Here is a 6,000-nt window from a genome sequence, read left to right on the forward strand (position 1 = left end):
TTTTAATGTTTATTTATTCTTTTTTTTTTAAATTTTTTTTCAACGTTTTTTATTTATTTTTGGGACAGAGAGAGACAGAGCATGAACGGGGGAGGGGCAGAGAGAGAGGGAGACACAGAATCGGAAACAGGCTCCAGGCTCCGAGCCATCAGCCCAGAGCCTGACGCGGGGCTCGAACTCACGGACCGCGAGATCGTGACCTGGCTGAAGTCGGACGCTTAACCGACTGCGCCACCCAGGCGCCCCTAATGTTTATTTATTCTTGACAGAGAGAGAGAGAGAGAGAGAGAGAGAGAGAATGAGTGGGGGAGGGTCAGAGAGAGGGAGACAGAATCTGAAGCAGGCTCCAGGCTCTGAGCTGTCAGCACAGAGCCCAAACTGTGAGACCTGAGGCAAGGTTGGATGCTCAACTGACTGAGCCACCCAGGTGCCCCAAAATAGGAAACCATTCTTATTGTGCAGGCCATACGAAAGCAGGGCTGGCTGGATTTAGACTGTGGGCAGTAGTTTTCTGACCCCTGGTCTAAACTGTCTCGAAACTGGACCTTTAACAAGAGGATTTTTTTTCCAAATTAATTTTTTTATGCTTTTCTTTCTTTTCTTTCTAGCTTTTAAGCAAGACATTACTTTATATTTTGATTTTTGTGCATCTCACTGAATAGCAGCATTCCAGAAAGAAAATTGTTCAGGGCTGCATAGACCTTCTCTCAAATGGAAGTACTATAGTTCATTTGAACAACTCCCACTTCAAGTGCATTTGGATTGTTTCTTATTAATTTATAAATAAAACATAGTTCTTTTGTTGTTGTTGTTGTTGTATTTTGGGTCTTGCATGGAGTCTCGGGAGGAGCATCTCTAGGACAGAGGATAAGAACACAGTTGAGGCTTTGCCTCTGTAGAGGTGGGACCACCTATCACTCCATATCTGCCAGGATTGGGTTTTTCCCCAAAACAACAACATCATCCGCATTATTTAGTGGGGTGTGAAAGCAGATTTAACCTTGTCTGGAGAATTCCGGTTTTTACTGTGAACACCACTAAGTTTGAGTCTGGGTCCTCTGCAGCCATTGCATCACAAAGAGCAACATGGCTCCTACATCAGATGCCTTTCATGCACACCAGATTCCTTTCGCCAGGGAAGGTGGCGAATAAAGTCAGCACTGTGCAGTCGCCCAAATGAAGGGAAAATACAACGCGCCTCAAAAAGGATGAGTCGTAGCAAAATGGTATAAAGTGGAAAAGAGTTACATACAGCAAAGGTTATACAAAGTTAAAAGTCATGCATGCATGTGCCTTTGCATGCGCACACACACAAATACATACAGGTACAACTAATTACAAAGGGGAGTAAAGCGATGATAAACACCGGACTCAGGATGATGGATACCCTGGGCAGTTTAGGGTGGTTGTGAGGGGTTTCTAGGGGTGTTGTATGATACCCCTCAAGATCCTGGCTTTCATTTCATGTCATGGATCCATACTTATAATGTTATAACCAACCGAATAAATAAAAAGCAGTCCAAGCATGGGACACAATGAGTGTGTGACAGAATGCAGGGATTATGACAGTTCCAGTTCTGACCTTCTGAGATATGAAACCAGACAAGAAATAAGAGTCAGCGGGGGCTTTGTGTGGTCCTGACAAAACGTTCTCGTGAATCATGTGGGTGAGTGTTAGTACATAGATTCCTTGGTATCTGTTTTGGCTTCACAGAAGGAAGTTTTTATTTATCTTTTCTTTGTTCTTGATTCTGGTCCAGGCAGCTGTCGTTGCCACACAAATAAGGTCTTGAACCAGGCCCCACTGTTAGAGCTCATAAAGCGTTCCCTTAAAAAGGCCCTGGAGTTATGTTTGTATACTTGTTGATCTTTTGGTTATGGTAAGAATATAGGGAGAGGCCTGTCTGTGGATAAATGGCACACTGCAGCTTGGAGAAGAGTGCTCAGATGGACAGAGGGTTAGCCAAGGTCCAGGAGTGAAACAAGGGAGTGCAAAGGCAGAAAGGTATACCAGGCAGTAACCAGCCAGTGCTTGCAGGTTCAGAGCAAGCAAAATGGAGCCCGAGAAGTTTGGCCAAACAACCAGGCTGTTTCTTTTTCCTCTGTCTCCCTTCTCTGGCCTTCACATTATTACTCAGTTTCAACCAAGAATGCTGCTAGGTTGGGAGGCCTGGGTGTGAGTGTGGGCATCCCCTCATTCCTCAGGTACCTACTCTGGCCCAGACTCAACCAGAAACTGGAGATACAGATGTGACCCAGATCAGAAATTGAAGACCTCTATTATTTTGTCCATGGTTGTAGTCAATACCTCTCAACATAAACACTATTGGCTCTTAGTGCTGAATTGAGTCAAGTGGTTCTTAAAATAAAGTAGAGGGCTGAGCTATGAAGTAACAGCCCCAGGCAAATGTAGAGCTCTCTCCTCTCAGTATGTCCAGCCCACACCTCAATTACTGAAGTCTTATCACATTGCATTGTCGTGATTTATTTGTATAGCTCTCCCGCCCACTATCCTGTGAACACCTCAAGTGTGGAGACTATGTTGTTTTCATTGCCAGATCTCTCAAATTCAGGGCATAGAGCAGATGCTAAATAAATGTTTGGGGCAGAACTATGCTTTACACCTTGTTGTCAGTGCCCAGTGAGTGAGACTCAAAGTGGAGACAGATTATCACTGTTGGCGGGGGTGGTGAACCCAGAGACGAGGGGGTGCTTACATTTGGGGTCTGAGTGGGCTTCATGGATGGAGAAGGGAGGGGGAGAGTGGGAAGGATGGTGGTGGAGGGGTGGGGATATTCAAAGTAAACAGCAACCAATGGCATGTCTGTTGACCTATCAGAGTAGACTGGGGGCAAGTGATCAGTATTGTTGTCCCTGTGCCTATTAGCTGCAGGTCAGCCTGGAAGATGAGGAGGGGCCTGGGGTCTGAATGAAGAGAGAATGGAATAAATGTTACATGGTCACCATCTTTATTCCAGCTCTGCATCAGGAGCTTTCTATACATGCTCTTACTTGATTCTTACGTAACTGTGGCAGGTAGGCATTTATGACTCCAATTCCTAAGAGTAAGAAATAGACATCTGGTGGGGGGGGGGTGACACAAACTACCCAAAAAAGTGAGTAGTAGAGCTGGATCTGAAGTTGAACCCAGACTCCCACATTCCTGAGCCTGTACTCATTTTCTCTGCCATCCTGTCACGCTGCCATGCATAGAGGGTGTGGCCAGTAGAGGTCAGGGCAAGAGCCAAGCCATGAGGCAGGAGGCCTCAAAAGCATCCAGAGGACTTGGTTTGGGAGGAGTAGGAATGAGGGAGAGGCAGAGGGCTGGGCAGCTCCTTAGGCCAGGGTGGGTGTCCTTGGCCAGGGACATTCTATTTGGAGTCTTTAAACTTCCACCCTTTGCACCGAATAAAGTTCATAATGGACACACCCTTGTCATGAATGTTTATGGGGAATGTTTATGGAGCTGGACAGAGGGCTCAGACAGGGAAGGAGGACAAGGCACTGTCCCGGAACCAAGGCCAGAGATGAAGATTTTGGAATTTAGAAGGAAGAAGTTGAGCACAAAGTTTCAGCTGGAGACCTTGAGGCTGGAGATGAGTAATGTCTGGTTAGGGGAGGAGCTCCACTGTAGAGATGAGAAGGAAGTGGTAATAAAGAATCAGAGACTAAAGATATGGCTGAGCAGGTAGATGCTTTTAGTACCAGCTGTGGTGAGGACTGGTTTCAAGGGGGCTGTTTGTCATAAAAAAAACATCTGAGGGGTACCTTGATGGAGGCAATGCATGCAGAGGAGGGAAAGAGAGGAGGCTGGGAAAGGGGAAAAGAGATATATAGACACACAGAGACAGAAATGGAGGCAGAAATACACAAAGATAAAGGAAAAACACAAAGACACAGAAATACAGAGAGATAACATCCTGGAGATCCAGGGGCTCATGGAAACCAGGACAGTGAGAGAAAATCAGAGACACAGAGAGAGGAAGGAGGGCAATGACACAAACACCCAATGGATGGCTGTGTCTAATGGAGAAAATATATGTGAAACCCCTGAGAAGAACTACATATGGGCCCTGTGGGCCTCCTTGGGAAGATTTGTTCTTTGGCTTGGCTGAGGTGCTGGCAGGTCCTAAGTTTCTGTGTTTTCCTGACTAACAGATGGAAATCCTGGGGTGAAAGTTCACCTACAGTATGGACTTTCTCTGTAATCACAGCATCTCAGCCATCATCCCATCCTCTCCCCTCTCAGACCCCCACTTGCACCTCTGCAGTTACATCCAATGACCAACTGCTCAATACAGACCCTCAGAACATTCTTCCTTGGGCTGAGCTACGTCCCTGTGACTTCCGGTTTGGGAGTGACACATGAGCAAATCTAGTGCTGTTTTTCTACTCAGGGCTTCGGGTGGTTGATGACAATGACTGTGTTCCCACCGTGTTCTCTCTTCTTCGCAATCATCTGTGGTTCCTTCACTGGCATTAGTGGCAACACAGGCTAAGTTCTTTCCCAGTAACAGATGATCCCAGGATCTCAGGGGCTCTCAGGAACCAAAGTTTAGTTCTTACATTAAGGGAAAAAAAATAATATTCTAACTGTTTAAGGGAAAATTATTCAGGACACTTGCTAAAGAACAGGAAGGCAGACTTTATTCAGTCTGTGGATGTAGGGACCACTTTGGTGGGGCCTCACAGACACTACATTGGCTCTGAGGACAACATGGACAAGTGGAAAAATCTATAGCTAAGGAGTAGGGTGGGGATCAGTGGATGGAAAATTACCAAGAAGAAATATCAGGAATAAAGGGGATTCTGGCTAGACTGAACCAACAGGATTCTTACAGAAGACAGGCCAGGGTGAGCAGATGTGACCTGGGAGATGTTGGAGGATGAAGAGCCTGACTGGATGTCAAGAGTGATCAGATATGGAGAGTGAAGGATTCTGGTTACACTGACTTGGCAGGTTCCTTACTAAGACGGGATAGTGTAGAAAAGAACACTAAAGCTTGCTGAGCCTACTTGAGAAGAGAATTCACAGAAGCCTGAGTAGATTTTGGCCAAAGACAGACTCCTTGTCACTCACTCACTCTGTATATTTACTGCAGTTTGGGACCACTACTCTGATTTCCATTCACCCTGGGACCCAGGCTGAGAAAGCAACCTCTGTGTAAAACATGGCTGATCATGGTGGTTGAAGAAAGAGAGTGCGAATCTCCATGCACTGGTCTTGGAAGATTCTACCAGAAGTAACATGTGTCACCTTCAGTCATGTTGCACTGGCCAGAGCCTTATGTCCAAGAGGTGGGGAAGGGAACTCTATACCCAAGAAGGGGCGGCAAATATTTGTGAACAGTGACACAGTCTCCCAGAACTGGTTTCTCACACACTGCTGTCTCCAGTTCTCTCACTAAGCTAGTCCCTTGTTTGTGGAGGCTCCCAAGTTTAGTGATACACCTTTGGATGTTTGAGAGTCAGTACTGGAAAGGAAGTTGAGGGAGGTGATGCTCCTGGGGGCACCAGGTAATTGTACCCACGAATGGTCCTTCTCCATCTCACAGCTACACCACATAAAACATGTGTTCACCAAGTTTGCAAACGCCACAAAAAAGAGAGAGGGAGAGGAAACACATTTTCAATTTGGTCTTTCGACCAGGGTTTTACTGGGTCTTTATTCCCCAATGCCTTTTAAAAATCATGTCTTTTATTGCTTGAGATCTAGAAGCAATCAGCTCTTCTGTAGCTCCAAAAGGGAAAAGGGAAGGCTATTTTCATTGGACTTGAATAAGCGAGAAATAAACCTTGATGGTGTTGATCTACTGAAATTTTAGGATTTGTCGGTTTTGGTAGCTGCTGTTAGTTATTTTGATGCAGATATCAGGACAAGAAGTACTCCAAACCAAAACATCAAATATATGATGTTAGCTGAGTGATCAGGGAACAAGTAATGGGAAACTAAACCTGGCACTGAAAAGATGGAGGCCGGGGCATGCAGTGGCAAGATAT

This window comes from Lynx rufus, unplaced genomic scaffold (assembly GCF_022079265.1).
Source record: "Lynx rufus isolate CCGP_SWC_20201006 ecotype Redwood Valley unplaced genomic scaffold, mLynRuf1.p SCAF_10, whole genome shotgun sequence".
NCBI classification, from domain to species: domain Eukaryota; kingdom Metazoa; phylum Chordata; class Mammalia; order Carnivora; family Felidae; genus Lynx; species Lynx rufus.